Genomic DNA, 17,730 nt, shown 5'->3' on the forward strand with positions numbered 1-17,730 from the left:
ATGGCGGTTTTTAACGCCTCCATCAACAGGCTCAACAGTAAGGTAGAGTAACTAATCATACTACGCACCATATCCATCAAGGTACGGTTATGCCTTTCAGCTACTCCATTCTGCTAAGGTTCGCCCGGTGTTGAATACTGGGCGACTATACCATTCTCCTGTAAGAACCTTACAAAAGGTCCAGGAACTTGTCCATATGGGGTATGCCGACCGTAGTACTCCCCCCCCCCCCCACGGTTAGACCTGACTATCTTAATCTTTAAATCATGCTGATTTTCAACTTCTGCTTTAAATATTTTGAATTTATTCAACGCTTCTGTTCTTTTTTTAATTGGATAAATATAGCCAAAATGAGAGTAATCGTCTGTGAATGTTATGAATGAATCATAACCATCTACACTTTTCATAGGAAAAGGACCACATATGTCTGTGTGAATTATCTCTAAAATTCATGTGCTTTGTTTGGCATCATTTTTAATTTTCTTTACATACTTTCCTTTAATACATTCTATACATTGCTCTAAGTCAGAGAACTCCAGTGGAGGAAGAATTTCATTCTTAACTAGTTTCTCTATTCTCCCCCTTGAAATATGGTCTAAACGACAGTGCCATAATTTCGATGATACATTAGGAGTTCTCTTTCATTTTCTGTTTGCATTGTTTGATGAGGATACATTCTCATTCACATCACATACGGAATTCACATTTTCACGAAGTGATAACAAATAAAGCTCGTCTTGTCGGAAGGCAAGACCAATACATCTATTATTAAACAATATCTGACATTTGCCATTTCCAAAATGGCAATCATAACCATCATGGTCCAACTTTGAAACACTAATCATGTTTCTTTGCAAAGAAGGTACATAAAGAACATCTCGAAGAAAAAGTATGAAGCCATCAGCAAGCTCTAGCAGAAGATCACCAACGGCCTCAACATCTGCTTGTACTCTATTTGCGACTTTAATGAAACTTTTGCTTCTTTGCAAAGTTCTCATCGAACAGAATTCCTGTAAAGAATTAGCAACATGAATAGTTGCACCTGAATCAATCCACCAAGTAGATTTTGAAAACTTGACATACAAGGATTCATTTACAAATGTAATAATGTTCTCACCTTTCTTTTTCATAATCAACTTTAGGAAATCGGGACAATCTTTCTTGTAATGTCCCATCTTCTTGCAGTGGAGACATTGATCTTTATCCACTGGGAATTGCTTGTTCTGAGACTGTTGCATGGGACCCTTTCCAGGTGACTTGGAGGAAGAGCTGTTATTATAGTTCTTTTTCTTATTATCTTTTAGGTAGTTGATAGTACCACCCTGTGAAACTTTTATTCTTTCCTCCTCCTGCACACACATGGCTATGAGCTTTTCTAGATCCCATTTCTTGGGCTGAATGTTGTAATTAACAACAAAAGTGTCAAATTCTTTAGGCAAAGAAGGAAAAATTAAATGAATAAGAAACTCATCCTTGAGTGCCAAATCCATTGATTTGAGCTTAGATGTCAAATTGCTCATTCTCAGTATGTGCTCTCTAATGTCACTGCCGCCACCAGAGTACCTTTCTGTCACCAGCTGCTTGATCAGCTGGGTTGCATATATCTTTGAAAAGCCAGCGAACTGACTCTTTATTCTTTCTAGGTACTCTATGACTGTGTCATAGTCTAGAATTGAGCCCACTATTACAGGCTCAATTGTATTCTTTATCACAGCCAAACATTTCTTATTGGCTGTGACCCACTTTCTATGTTCGAGGTCAAAAGACATCTTTACGGGAGCAAAGTCCCGCTCTCTGTTCTGCCATGCAGCATCAGTCTCCCTCACCGGTGCCACAGGTTCTTTGGGACACGGTGTGGTGACTACCCAGTCAACCTCAGCCAAAATGAAGGCCAGGTCAATCTTTTTCTTCCATTCAATGTAGTTATCCCATTTGAGAGTTGGGATATCTTTGATATAAGCCATCAAGGAATATCCTCCTGAAAAAACAATTTCTCTTTAAAATGAGAACATAATATAATAACAACAATTGCATGCTTTAGTTCCAACTATGGTCAAAATTAAAACATACAATTTATCCTTTTACATTAATTCTACATCACCGTTGGGCAGAAATAGAATTAATGTTTGACAAAAAACCATAATAACATCATAATATTGCCATTAATCAACGTTGGTCAGAATAATAACAATATTATAATAATCTGATAACATGTCTATTTTTCAAAATTAAATTCTCCCGTTGGTTCGAATTTAATAATGAAAACAACAACTTTAAATACGCAACGGAAATTTTGAATAAAATTAACATGATAATATTTTCCAGAAGCAACTTTACTTTTTACTGAACAAAAAATATCATTAGATAAATTTTGTACAGAAATTATCATCAAAATTCAATTCAAATTCATCAAATATGAATCAAATCAGTTTCTGGAAAAAAGGAAAAATTGAATAAACTTATACTGTGCATTTGGCCCGGTCCAGCAATAGTGTGCGTGGCCCAGCGCCAAAAGCCGGTTCACGCAGACGCGCGCGGCGCCTCCCCCGCGCCCAGGCCGCAACCTAGGCCTGGGCCGGGAATTCCCTTTCCCGCCTGGGCTTAAAACGGCCCGATGCGCTGCTGGCCGTCGATCGTCGATCGACGGTCCTCCTTTCATTTCGCCCGGATGAAACCCGCGACGGTCGCGGCTCCCCTAAACCCTAGCTCATTCTCTCCCTCCCCTTCTCTCTCATCACGCAGCGCCGCTCGGAGAAATAGCCGCAGCAGCAGCCGTCCTCGGTGGCCGAGGGAGAAGAAGAGGGGCTCCGCCCAGCGCCCTCTCGCCGACGTGCGTGCTCGCCCGAGGCTAAGCACGCCGTCGTCGAGGGGCCGCATGGTGGTGCCCTGTTGCCGTGACCACGCGTGCGAGGTGCAGTGCGGCTTGTTGCTCTATCCTACACGCTGTTCGGGAGCGACGCCGCGGTCTCCTTTCTACGCGGTGGCGATGTCGCCGGCGGTGAGGAAAGCCTAGGTAGGCTCCCTATCTTTAGGGTTAGGGTTTGGTTCTATTGGATCCGAATCGAATTCGAACTCCACTTTTTTCTTTTCATTCGTTTTTCTTTGCTTTTGATTCGGAAACCCTAGATCTACACCCTAGGCTGACGAACTGCTAGGGTCAGGGTTCTTAGTTGAAACTGTGTCCACTTTTCCTGTACCTGATCTAGGGTTAGGGTTCGATTTGCTTTTCTTTCCCCGATCCAGATCTACGAACTAGACAGGCGTCTGATACCATTGTTAGATTCCCCAAGATTATCTAGAGTAGAATCTAGTCAGGTGGTTCTTTGTATTTGGGATGAACAAGTAGAAAACCTAATGAACCGTACTACAGAGTGATAGAGAGAGGAGAGTGGATGGGAGTGTATAGACCATCGGAGGGCGCCGTCGAGGAGGATCCGGCCATCTCGTTCGGTCGGTGACATTCTGCGCACGGGCAGCGATGGTCGGAGAAGAGTTGGTGAAGTCCGACGATGCGGTGGCGGTCCAGTGAGGCCGACGGTGATGACGGTGGCAACTTCCCGTCGCTGGCTGCGCACCCTCTTCGAGATCGGACTTAGGGTTTGTTGGTGGGGCGGAGTGGCTCACGGTGAACCTCGTAAAATGAGCCGCCGGCCCCCACCACTTTATATAGCGCAGTGCGACGGGGGCCCACCAACCATGTAGGGTTGGGCGCCCTCGATCAGGACGCGTGACCAAGGCCCAATAGGCCATTGGGCTTATTGGCTGGGTGATCATTCCAATAACATCCACTTTTGTTGTTCCATGGGACATATAAAGCCACGAAACCATTCATGGTATTAGAGATTTTGAAGGTGTGTTTGGTTTGATTATGGAATGTGGGAAAGCTACTAAGTTGGGGGAAAGATGTAAGTTATTTGATTGGAACAACGGTGAAATTATTGGTCTAAAGAAAATGTCTGCAACACCCTAAAATCTAGAGGCTATTTACTTGTTAACTGATCTTAAATATTAAGGTATACATGAAAATTATCTTTTTGGAAAAAAAAACCTTAATTTTTTAATATATTGCATTCGTATTCATGTAAATAGAAAGTGAGATTAGTATAGAATACACTGTTCACATAATGATGTCTCCCGTCAACATAACTATCGCTCTCTCACTAATCAAAGCATCAACTATCCTATTATGAATGATATTTGTGGTATCCTTAGAGCAACTCCAAGAGATTCTTTATATCCTTTCTAATGTTAGGAATAGAGATTTTGATGAAAAAAATGCTCCAACAACTTCTTTATTTGGTTATCCAAATATAGCCATATTCTATTTCAAATTTCTTGCTAGCCAAAGATAGAAAACGAGAATGACACTTTAGAATGCAGATAAGATATAGAAAAACTGTTGGAGAGCGAAAAGATATAGAAAACGACATTTATGCAAATGACTCTCCAAGTGATGATTTAGAGTGTGAGCTTTAGAAGGACTCTTGAAGATACTCTCTACTATTCACTTTAGGACCTTTATCTCCTGTCTTTTGTGTCACCGCATATGGCACTTATAGTAGGTACTTATGTGCATCAGATCTATTAAACTCCTTATCACGTTGAAGAGTGGCTCGGGATAGGGAAGAAAAGAAACAAAAAAATATGACTTGACGCTGAGTTGATGACAACATTGGTAGTCTTCATGAAACATTAAACTCCACTGCTGTGGAGGCAGGATGTCACCTGCTGTGGAAAATACATTGTAAGAACGCAGCGGCATTCGTGAAAGCTGCTTTAGAATCTATAAATACCCATTTGGTTAGTGGTCATCTTTTTGACAGCAAAAGCAGGTTGCAGAAGTTAAACCAAAACGAACAATCGAGTTATATTTGTGCTGCTTGCTTCACTTTTTAAAATTTGTACTAGAGTTTATAGAGCCACAATTCTTATGAGCTGATATTTCAAATTTGGTTGTACCTCTTTTCCAGCCTTGACCCAAAAAATGATCAAGATTGAAAATCTAAATGGTCAAGATATTGGTCTATGGTTCACGAGGAAATTTTATTGTATGAGATAGTTTACAAATTCTTTTTTTATCCACCAAATAATGTATTATTTTATACATCCTGATTACGGAATTATTCACCTTTTTTCAAGCCTCTATACATAATAGATCCTAACCCAAAATGTGGGGGCGTTGCTTCCCCATCTTCTGAACACGACTTCTTTTACACAGGAAACGGCTTCTTTTATCTAAAGAATCAAATCCTCAAATTCAGATCATCAGGAGCTGCTCTTAACCAGCTATGAATACCAAGCTTTGCCTCACTGCTGGAACCGAGCAAATCAGCGAGCCAAAAATTCCCGTGAGACCATAAGCAATGGCGCAGAACGGGAGTGCTTCAGGTTCCTTGGCTGATAATGCTGCTGTCCCCAGTCCATGAGCACTACACCATCAACCAAGCAAGATTACTTTCAGACAGGGCATAATCATGCTCACAAATGAAGAATTACCAAATGATGCAGAACGACATTATATCCAGCAAATTACCTGGAAGCTGTCCCTATTCCTCTGGCGATGCGTTCAGACCAAGTTTATCCATAGCTGCTTGCACAAAATTCGCTCCAATGAGCCCGGTAAGGACAACCACGGCAGCACTTAGTGTAGAGTTTACACCTGAACAACAAGAAACCATGAACCATCAGTGCCCCTCAGTAAATTACTGCAAAGACACATAGAGGGAAGATTTAACACTAAGGATTAAGTCAATCACTACATGTTTAGGTCAAGTAATTGACCTATGGTTAACTTGCCTGTCAATACAAGCTAGGGATATCATGATAACCCACTCTCCTCATCTCTACTATAGGAACACAATCAAATTCACAGGAGGATGTTCTGCCAAGATTTACCTTCAAAGAAAGATACTATGCTCAAAGCCAGCGCCACAGTTATACACCTTGGCAATATGGATATGGTTAATGATAGCTCTAGCCCAATCAGGCGCCCTATGACAGCAGTTGAGTACAGAGAGAATGTCGATGCAATGGCAATTGATGTGAAAATCTCTGCTGCGTGCCTCTTTACAAGCTGAAATAAGTGCTCAGGAGCATGGACAAGTTGACGATCAGATAAAAGGCATTTGCAGCAGAACAGAGCTTAATCGAAATGATGTCACAAGATAACCATGTGCAATAGTACCTTTCTCTGTTTGAACATTGAGAATGCAAATGATATGATCACAGACCCAAGGAAACCCATTAGTACGTCACCGGCTCCAGGATTAGAGGGCGCCTTTGTGAGATAATCACCTGGACAACCACTTTTTTCTGAGAGCACAGTGATATCATGTGTATGTTCTATGTTACTTGTCAAGTGCGTCGGCATTCAAGGTAGCTGGACCGCGACTACGGAGTTCATAGCCTCATTCCGTCGTCGCCGGCGAGGTTATGCCCCTCAGCCGTCGGCTTGTTGTTTGGAGAAGAGGGAGGAAATTAGATTGATAATACTTGCTTGCCTTCCTGACGTGTTCGGTTACAGCATATATGGCCTGAGGCCTTCACACGGATGGAAACTAATTGATCCTATAATTAAGGACTGTAAAATAGAAAGTAACAAACTAGACTACGTTTCCATCCTAGCCACTCGTCGATGCCGCGCCGCCCGCGACGCCGTGCGCGCCCATCGCACGTTCCGCGGCCCTCCGCACGTCTCTGGCCCTCCTGCGCCGGGTGTAGGTGTGTCCCCACATGACATCTCTCCCGCCCTCGAGAGCCAGCTCGTCCTCGAGCTGGAATGCCGGAAACTTGCCGCGGAACGTGTCGACGTCCTCCCAAGTCGTTGAAGCCGCGGACTCGCCCTTCCAGTGAACCAAGACTTGGCGCACACCCCGAGCCAGCCGGAAACGAACAGCACGCTCCGGTTCTGGAGCCACCGCGCCGTGATGAATGATGGGCAGCGGCGGAGGGGCTTCCGGAGGTGGCCCGTGGAACTTCTTCAGGAGGCCGATATGGAAGACATCGTGAAGCCAAGGGCCCACCGGCAGAGCGAGGCGAACTGCAACCTCGTTGATCAGCTCGGTGACCTTGTACGGCCCGTAGAAACGCGGCTTGAGCTTGCCGGTCATGGCGTGAGGAAGAGACGACGCCGCCCGCTGCCGGAGTCGCAGGAGTGCCCAGTCACCGACGTGGTACGCAACCTGGCGATGGTTCTTGTCGTAGTGGAGCTTGTGGACCACCTGAGCTTGCTCGAGCCTGTAACGAATGTTAGCAAGGAACTCTTCACGTTCTTCCATGTTCCTGGCCACGGCAGCGACCCGTGTGTCGCCCGGTTCGTAGGACCGGATCGACGGTGGTTCCCGCCCATAGACAAAGTGGAACGGCGTATCCCGAAGGGAGGACTGGTAGGCGGTGTTGAAGACAAACTCCGCCCAAGGCAGCCAGCGTAGCCACTGCCGCGGTCGATCTCCAGTGAGGCATCGTAGGTACATGATGATGACACGGTTGGCGGCCTCGGACAGTCCATCCGATTGCGGATGAAATGCGGTGGTCATGTGGAGCTTCGTCCCCATGAGGCGCATGAGCTCATGCCAGAACGTGGAGGTGAACACGGGGTCGCGGTCCGACACCATGGACTGCAGAACGCCGTGCAGCCTGACGATGTCGGCGAAGAAAGCTTGGGCGACGGACTCGGCGGAGTACGGGTGCGCCAGAGGGATGAAGTGGCAATACTTGCTGAACCGGTCCACCACGGTCAGGATGACGGACTTGCCCCGAACGCGCGGTAGCGCTTCGACGAAGTCAAGGGCGATGTCCGTCCAAACTCACTGCGGCACCGGCAGTGGGAGCAGAAGTCCCGCCGGATGCAAATGCTCCGACTTGTAGCGCTGACAAATGACGCAACCCCGCACGTGATCCTGCACAACTTGTTTCATATTAGGAAAATGGAAGTCACGCCGGAGCCGATGTAGTGTGCGCTGGACTCCTTCATGCCCCTCCTCATGAGTAGCGGCCAGAATCTCCTGTACGAGGGGGGACGAGGGTGGGATGTACAGGCGCCCAGCGTACTGCACCATGTCGTCGACGATCGCCCACGGCGCCCCACGGGAGCCTGCTCGCACGTCGTCCTGGATGGCGACGAGGGCCAGATCGGTGAGCTGTGCCTAGCGGAGACGCACGACGAAGTCGAAATGGGGGGCCGATAGGGCCAGCACAGCCCCGTCCGCCATCGTATCGTGGCGAGACAATGCATCAGCCACTGCGTTCGCCGTCCTGGGCTTGTACTCGACGGAGAAATCGAAGCCAAGGAGCTTGCCGACCCAGTGATGTTGGGGGATCATCGCGAGCCTCTGATCAAGCAGGTACTTGAGGCTATAGTGGTCCGTCTTGACGACGAATCGACGCCCCCACAAGTACGGCCTCCAGTGTCGAATGGCGTGGACAAGGCCGATGAGCTCCCGCTCATAAGCGGCGAGGGACTGGTGGCGTGGCGCGACGGGTCGGCTGAAGAAAGCGATCGGGTGGCCCTCCTGGACGAGCACGGCGCCGAACCCGTGTGAAGACGCGTCGCATTCGACGACGAATGGCTTGGAGAAGTTTGGCATGGCGAGCACCGGTGCCGAAGTAACCGCAGCCTTGAGGGTGTCGAAAGCCACGGTTGCTGCAGCAGTCCAGGAGAACCCGTCCTTCTTAAGGAGGGCCGTCAGCGGGGCGGCGACCGTGCCGTAGTTGTGGACGAACTTGCGATAGTACCCCGCCAAGCTGAGGAAGCCGTGGACCGCCCGCGCCGAGCGAGGCACCGGCCAGTCATGGATGGCCTGCACCTTGGCCGGATCCATGGCGACACCCCCCGCGGAGATGACGTGGCCGAGGTAGGCGACGGAGGTGACGCCAAAGGCGCACTTGGCGCGCTTGATGAAGAGCCGGTGCTACCGTAGCTCGGAGAGGACAGCGTGGAGGTGACGCAAGTGGTCGGCCCAAGTCGTGCTATAGATCAAAATATCATAAAAAAAGACAAGGACGAAACGACGTAAGAATGGTCGAAGCACATCATTCATGAGCGCCTGGAATGTCGCTGGGGCGTTGCACAGCCCGAACGGCATCACCAAGAACTCGTAAAGGCCGTCGTGGGTGCGGAACGCGGTCTTGTGGACGTCCTCCGGCCGCATCCGGACTTGGTGATAGCCGGAACGCAGGTCCAGCTTGGAGAAGAAACGCGCGCCATGGAGCTCGTCGAGCAACTCGTCGACGATAGGGATGGGAAAAGCGTCCTTGACGGTGAGCGCGTTCAGCGCCCTGTAGTCGACGCAGAAGCGCCACGAGCCATCCGCCTTCTTGACGAGGAGTACCGACGAGGAGAACGCCGAGTCGCTGTGGCGGACAATGCCTTGCTGGATCATGGCGGTGCATTGTCGCTCAAGTTCGTCCTTGTGCGCCGCCGGGTACCGGTACGGTCGGACCGCCATGGGCTATGCGTCCGGCTTGAGGATGATGCTGTGGTCGTGGCCCCGTTTGGGTGGCAGCCCCGTCGGCTCGGCGAAGACGTCCTCGAAGGCTGCCAGGAGCCCGTCGAGGAGGGACGCGGGCGCCGCGCTGGTCGCCGTGGCGCGCAGAGCAGCCGTGCTGGACGTGGCCACGCCTGCCCACGTGATGGTGTGGCCGTGTCGTTGGAACGACATGGAACGCTCTGTGAAATCCCAAACGATCTTCCCCAGTGTGGCCATCCACTGGGTCCCCAGCACCATGTCGTACCCTGCGAGTGGCATGACAAAAAGATTGACGTGGAACAGTGTATTATCAATGGAGATCGGCGCGCGGCGAATGACGCCGGGACAGGCGACCCGCTCGCCGTTGGCGACTGTGGCCGTGAGGCGAGGCCGGGGCTAGATGGGCAGCCCTGTTCGCAGCGCGGCATCCTCGGCGATGAAGTTATGCATGGAGCCGGAGTCGAGGAGCGTGATGAGTGAGGTGGCGCCCAGCGACACCGTGATATGCATCGTGTCGCAAGTCGGGACGCCTGCGACCGCGTGCAGGGAGAAAACCGGCGCCTCCGTGCCCGGGTTCTCGTCCCCTGCAGCGACGTCATCATCGGCGTCGTCCTCCAGTGCGTAGTCGAGGAGGAAAAGTCGCTTGCAGACGCGGTTGTGCCCCCGGCCGTACTTTTCATCGCAGTTATAGCACAGCCCGAGGCGACGACGTTCCTCCTGTTCCGCCTGGGTGAGGCGCTTGACGGGACGGCCCTCCACTGTGACCGTTGGGGCGGCCGGCTGGAACGCCGAGGCGGGCCACGGCGCCGGGGCGGGCAGGATGCCGCGGGATGCGGCCTTCGGCGGCGCGACGGAGTACTGTTCCATCAACTCCATCTGTCGGGCAAGGCTCATGGCCGCGGCGAGCGACTGCGGGTTCTGCACTTGGACGGCGAGGCTGAGCGGTGGAAGGAGACCTCCCGTGAACAACTGGACCCTCTGGGTTTCGTCCAGGGGACCGGCGCGGGGAAGAAGCGCCTAGAAACGCGCCTGGTACTCCGCGACGGTGCCGGTACGCCGACAATCGGCGAGCTCGAAGAGTGGGGAAGAGCGCAGGGGCGGTCCAAACCTCAGATTGAGGAGGTCCGTGAAGCGACGCCACGACGGCGTGCCCTCATCCGTCTGCACCTGCATGTACCAGAGTTGCGCCTCGTCGTCGAGGTTGTAAGAAGCCATCCATACCTTCTCCTCCTCCATGATCCGCTGCTGGTGGAAGTAGGACTCGCAACGGTTGATGAAGCTGAGGGGATCCTTCGTGCCGTCGTACTTCGGAAAATCCATCTTCTGAAACTTCGGCGGCCGATCATTATGGTGCTCACCGGAGCCCGGCCTGGAGGCGGAGGACGCAGTGAGGGCGGCGATGGCCTTGGCATTGGCTGCGACTGTGGCCTGCAGCTCCTTCATGGCATCGGTGAGGGACTTGATTTGATCAGTGTCACCCATGGCGGCGGCGGGTGATGAGGTGGAACGGACAGGCGAGGATCGTCTGGAACGTGATACCAGGTTGTCAAGTGCGTCGGCGTTCAAGGTAGCTGGACCACGGCTACGGAATTTGTAGCCTCGTTCCGTCGTCGCCGGCGAGGTTATGCCCCTCAGCCGTCGCTTGTTGTTTGGAGAAGAGGGAGGAAATTAGATTGATAATACTTGCTTGCCTTCCTGACGTGTTCGGTTACAGCATATATGGCCTGAGGCCTTCACACGGATGGAAACTAATTGATCCTATAATTAAGGACTGTAAAATAGAAAGTAACAAACTAGACTACGTTTCCATCCTAGCCACTCGTCGATGCCGCGCCGCCCGCGACGCCGTGCGCACCCATCGCACGTTCCGCGGCCCTCCGCACGCTCTGGCCCTCCTGCGCCGGGTGTAGGTGTGTCCCCACATGACATTACTCCAGCGCTAATGCTTTGAAGGGAATTCTTCTGAAACTAAAAAAATTTGTGATATAATTGTAGGACTATATATTAGGGTTTATAGCTTATGAACCTAGCACAGCATCAAGTCCAGACCCAGAGAGGTACCCATACGCTACTGCCGCCAAATCTGCAGAAAGTGCGCAGGAGATGATTGGATGTAACACTTTCTTGACACCAGCTGGTAACCTGAAAATACCCAGATCGTCAGACAAAATTGAATAAACTGTTTGCATACTTTGGATCCTATTGATCGAGTTTATATAAGCATATTACCCAGAACCAACCATGTATCCCAGCACATTAGCAGCAAGCAGGAAAGGAAGGCATGTTATTGCTGTGGTACCAAGTGCCGTGGGATTGAAATAAGCAACACCAAATGATGCAACGAATATAGCAGACCATGCCCAGAGTTCCAATGTAGAAAATGGTGACGGCTTGCTCATGGGCTCTGTGTCTGTAATAAGCTCTGTCTTCACAAGTTTTCTCACAGCTAACACTGTATATCCTGCAACCGCGAGGGTAGCAAACCAGCCACCAACTGAAAAAGCGGGCAAAATCAAAACAGTATAAAAGTAGCTGTTCCAATTTAATGTTTTGAAAGGAAAAATGGGACTGCAAGGAAAAACTAAGGGGGTGTTTGGCAGGGCTTCTCTATTTTTCACTGAAAAACGGCTAGCTCCTCCGGAGGAGCCGGAGCCGGAGCTGGGAAGGAGCCTGGACCTAATGGAATCTAATTCCTTCTGTAGCATTTGTTTCATGTGCAATCATATCTCATAAGTAGCTAAACATAACCCAGAAGATCCTGACAGCATATATATAGCAAGAAAAGGATTGGTAAGGTACCTCACAATTTTCAAAATTTTGTTTACTGGGGCTGCAGGTTACTAAACTGGAGCCTGAAATCATACAGTACTGCAACATGACATGCAGTGCAGGGAATGCTTACTGTTACTGGTACCGTGCTGCAATATCTAAGAGCAGGGTGCATCTTTCGGGTTGTAGTTCTGCTGGTCTGCATAATGAGGAGAACCTCATCTACCTTTTGCAAATGAACTGGTTCGTTTCGGAAGTGTGAGTCATAGTGTCACAATTCAAGTTTAAGTCGTTCCATCATGTTATTAGATATATAGAAACAAATCAAATTAGCTGTGAAGAGAAACAATGACAGAAAAAATGTGATCGAGAATAATACATACAAGTGATTGCAAAAATCTTGAGTCCTGAAGCCGCTGGGACATCCCTGACGGCGAGCGGCAGCACGGCTAGTGTCAGGACGTAGAACAAGGGTAGCCACCTCTGGATGAATAGTGTGGCAGGCGCAAAGAAGTCCATGAACGCCTTCGCGAGAGCAGGCACGAATGTGTCGAAGACTACTAGCACGGAGAAGACACAGAACATGCTGAAGAGGGCGCTTGGGAACTTGATGGACGCGGCGACGAATGCCTGTTTGAGGAATTTATCGGTGGCGAACACAATGCCCAGCGACACAAGCAGATGCGCCACCCCAAGAATCTGTATACACGCATAAGAAGAGAGGAAAAGATATGAATTTTAATAAGAGCATTTTAATATAAAGGAAAAGTGTCTTCTCACGGCGGGCAGCAGTCCTGAGGAAGCAGCACTGGCGTCTCCGGTGCCAGCAGTGTAGTTGGGGACGATCAGGCTGCGACGAAGGTGGGACGATGACGATCGCTGAAGCGTGGTGGCGCCATTGTCGGCTGGACCCATGAAGCTGGTGTTGCTGCCAGGGATGCGCTTCAATGCTGCTGTTGGGCGGACCCGGACCCGGCGCGGAGAGACGGAGGAGGAAGGGGAGCAGCAAGAAGAATGGGGAGTGAGCAGTCTGCATCGGCGGCATCGAGGAGGAAGCGTACAGGAGCGGGCGACCGACGTGGTGCAGGGAAGGGAGGAGAGCGGGTCGTGGCGGCAACGTAAAGTAGTAATCCTAATCATGGCGGTCGCGGCCATGGAGTCGGGAATCGTTGTTCGCGGAGTGCAGAGGAAGCGGCGGCAGAGTTTGGGCTTCCCTCTTGCTGACTGATGTCTGGCTCCTCCCACGTCCGGAGCAGACGGAGGCTGGGCAAGGTGGCGACGGAGATTCGATTCGTCGGGATGGGAATGGGATGGGAGCTACTGAACGAGCGAGCGATGGAATTGTGGCTAGAAATTATCGGCATGGCGGTGAGCGAGGATGGGGTTGGGATTGAGATCGTCGGGTTGCGACTTGCGAGACCCTCACCTCACCTGATCTCGTCCTCTTCTTCGAAGGAAAGCGACGGCAGGAGCGGAGTACCAACCAAGCGGCTACTGGGATAGCTAACCGCCGCGACGCCGGCCGTCATCACCGGCTTCCGGTGGTTCCGCCACCTCCGACTAGGCTGCCCCACCACCCGTCCGGCCGTTCCCCTTGCCTGTTGCGTTGCGGGCCCTGGGCCACAAGCCTTCTAAATGGAGCCAGGCCCAGTAGCGCTCTGCCCTGCGGGCCGGGCCACTCGCACAAAGCTACAAGTCGTTAGTTACAAACAAGTTCACCGAATCAATCCGCAAAAAACAAAACAAAACAAAACACTGATTCAAGGTTGTGTATCGACCAACATCAACTTTTGCAGTTCTTGAATGCTGCCGAGTAAATGGAATGAAACTATTGTGGTTCTAATCCCAAAAGTTCAGAATCCGGATAAACTAAAAGACCTACGCCCGATCAGCAACGTTATCTACAAAGTGGCGGCAAAGGTACTTTTAAACCGGCTGAAATCTATTCTACCTGAGATAATTTCAGAGAACCAAAGTGCATTTGTCCCTGGAAGACTGATAATATATTAATAGCTTATGAGTTAACTCACAATCCGCAGAACAAAAGGAATGGATCGAAAAGTTTTGCTGCCCTCAAACTAGATATGAGCAAAGTCCATGATATTTGGATGGAATTTCCTGATCGTTGGGTACATTTGATCATGAGTTGTCTCTCCACCGTTTCTTATAAAATCAAAGTAAATGGTGAGTTGACATATATCATTACACATTCAAATGATGTTCATGATTTAGGGGCCGTTTGGTAGCGCTCCTGCACCGGCTCCGGAAGCTGTTTTACGACTCCTGTTGCCAAACGGGTGTGAGCACATCAGTTCCATAGGAGAAGTCCCGGAAATTACGCTGAGACAGAGCGAAGATGGGAGATGGAGCCGAAAAATCGAGCTTCCCTCGGCTCCGTGTCAGATGCGTGGGCCCTAGGTGAGTGAAAGCATCTAGTCCCCTTGTTGGGTTTCGGTGATTAATGACAATACAAGATTACTATGACTAACGTGTGTTTTGCAGAGGCAATTAAGTTAGGTCATGGTAATGGAGATCAATTGGGCAATCAAGGTGGTCATGCCCCTACGATGGAAATCGTTTCGGTTTTCAAAGGATGAACGACAAGGTTAAGCATGACTAGTTCTAAGTGTCGATTGGAGTTGGAGAGACACTTAGAGTAGTTTAGGATTTTGTTTTTCCTTTGGCAATACTATTAAGGGGGGTATGGATGGGTAGCTTGACCTAGATGAGTCTAGTGAGTTAGGTGTGGTGCACACTTGTTAAAACTAGCACTAGGTAGCTCCACAACAGCCCTATGATCCTATGGAGCAAACTTCATTTACATATGATCGAGAGTTGGAAGTGAATGGAGGGTCAAATGCTGACCGGACGCTGGCTCCGGTGCGACCGGACGCTGGCCGCAGGGTCCGGTCAGTTCATTTGATCAAGGAGATAGCATCTGGCGCAACCGGACGCTGAGTGGTCAAGTGATCGGACGCTGAGAGGCAACGTCCGGTTGACTCCAGTAAGGTTCCAGAAGAGTGAATCTACGACCGGACGCGTCCGGTCAATACTGACCGGACCCTGAGGATCCAGCGTCCGGTCGAGTACAGTAAGCATCCAGTAAGGGTTTAATGCGACCGGACGCGTCCGGTCAGTGGTGATCGGACCCTGCCAGCGTCCGGTCAACACTTAAACACTGATGTGTGGGTTGAACTAACCGGAGCGTCCGGTCAACATGACCGGAGCGTCCGGTCACCCCACAGAGGCACATAATGGTTCGTTTTTCAGGCTGCCTTATAAATAGAAGCTCCACTCGTGTGTGGAGTTACTTTTGCTCATTCCAACAGCTGAGAAACATGTTTGTGAGTGCCAAGAAGAGCAAGGTCTTAGTGAGGTGATTGAGATTCGTGAATCCAAGAGAGTAGCCTCATTAGTGAATCAAGAGTAGCAAAGTGTGCATCCACCGTTCTCATTAGGCTTCGAGTGGTCAAGTGAGAGTTCATGCTTGTTACTCTTGGTGATCACCATCACCTAGACGCCTTGGTGGTGATTGAGAGCTTGGTAATCACCCGGCGGAGCTTGTGGGTGACCCAACTTAAGTGGTGAGCGGTTTTGGGTGATTCACCACGATGGAGTATCGAAGAATCAATCCGTAGAGAGCACTTGATCCTTGCGCGGATCAAGGGGGAGCTACACCCTTGCGTGGGTGCTCCAACGAGGACTAGTGGGGAGTGGCGACTCTCCGATACCTTGGCAAAACATCGCCGCATTTCTCTCTCCCTATTTACTTTGAGCATTTACTTTAAGCAATTCAATACTTGTTTTTTCATTCATAGAATTGCCATGCTAGAGTAAGTTTGTAACATAGGTTGCAAGTCCTTTGTGCGTTAGATTGATAGAAACATTTTTCTAGGCTCAAGGGGTTAATTGGGCTAACCGTAGGATTTAATTATTGCAAGAAAATTTAGAATTAGCCCAATTCACCCCCTCCTCTTGGGTATCTTGATCCTTTCAATTGGTATCAGAGCCTCGTGCTCACGTTTTTAAGCTTAATCGCTTAGAGCAAGATGTCTCACGGGGATGGACCTCCTCCTATCTTTGAGGGAGATGACTTTCCATATTGGGAAATCCATATGGAGGCGTACTTAGAAGCTCTAGATGTTGGTATTCTTAGAGCCGCCTCACAAGGCTTCCCAAAACCTCGGGATGCTACACACTTACAAGACGATGAGGTTAATTATGAAAAATGGAATGCAAAGGCTCGAAACACCATCTTTAGAGGCCTTTGCAAAGATGTGTTCAACCACGTAAGGAACCACAAAGATGCCCATGCACTATGGTCGGACGTTTGTGTGCTCCATGAAGGAACCAAAAGTGAGCGTGAGGAACGCTATCATCTTGTGATTAAAAAGCTAAATTCATTTGAGATACTTCCTAAAGAATGTGCTAATGAGATGTATTCACGCTTGAATGTTCTTGTAGAGGAAGTCAATGGGCTTGGACTTACTCAAATGTCACCATCCAATGTTGTGAGAAAGATCTTGAGTGTCCTCCCCATTAACAAATATGGGCATATTGTGACCGTGCTACACCAAGGTGATCTTTCCACCGCTACACCGACACAAATCTTGGGAAAGATCAATGCTCATGAGATGTACATGCACATCACACCACAAGATGGCTCATCCTCTACCAAGAAGAAAGAGAATGACTTAGCATTCAAAGCTAGCCAAGATAAGGGCAAAGCAAGACTTGAGTATGAGAGCTCAAGTGATGAAGAAGATGAAGATGAAGATCTTGCTCTCATGGTGAAGAAAGCCACCAAAATGCTAAAGAAGCTAAATAAGAGTGGCATCAAGTTTGATGGCAAGAAGAAGAAGTTCTTCACAAGCTCTAGAAGAAAGCTAATCTCCGAAATAGATTGCTTTAATTGTGGTGAACTTGGTCATCTAGCACATCAATGCACCAAGCCCAAGAAGAACAAGTTCAAGAACAAGAACAAGGGCAAGAAAGATGACTCAAGTAATGAAGATGAAGATGAGAAGAAGAACAAGCCATACAAGAAGAGAGATGGTAAAAAGAGGGACTTCCACAAGAAGAAGAAGAGTAGAAAGGCCTACATCATCGGTGATTGGCTCACGGACATTGATTCATCTAGTGGATCATCCCATGATGATAGTGAAGATGAGAAGGTGGCTGCTATTGCTATTGATCTTTCATCTTCACTGCCACCATCGCCATCATCCTCTACACACCTATGCCTTATGGCCAAGGGTGAACGCAAGGTAACTAATAATGATGATAGTAGTGATGATGATAGCAATAGCGATGATGATGATTCACCTTCATATGATGATCTTGTCAAAATACTAAAAAAATACACTAAGATCATTAGAAAGAGTAGAGCTAAAAATGAAAAGCTTGATGCTAAAAATGATTCACTCTTAGCTAAATGCGATACATTGGAAAAGGCTAATGTTGAGCTTAAAGAAACAAATGATGCTATATCATC

The 17,730-nt window shown here is 49.1% G+C and overlaps 2 pseudogenes; both read right to left on the reverse strand.

Annotated features, from left to right (window-relative positions):
* Window positions 1-1,027: 1,027 nt before the first annotated feature.
* Window positions 1,028-3,442, reverse strand: LOC136491862 (uncharacterized; annotated as a pseudogene).
* Window positions 3,443-5,134: 1,692 nt separating this feature from the next.
* On the reverse strand, window positions 5,135-13,963 carry LOC136491872 (plastidal glycolate/glycerate translocator 1, chloroplastic-like; annotated as a pseudogene).
* Window positions 13,964-17,730: the final 3,767 nt, after the last annotated feature.

This window comes from Miscanthus floridulus, chromosome 1 (assembly GCF_019320115.1).
Source record: "Miscanthus floridulus cultivar M001 chromosome 1, ASM1932011v1, whole genome shotgun sequence".
NCBI lineage: Eukaryota > Viridiplantae > Streptophyta > Magnoliopsida > Poales > Poaceae > Miscanthus > Miscanthus floridulus.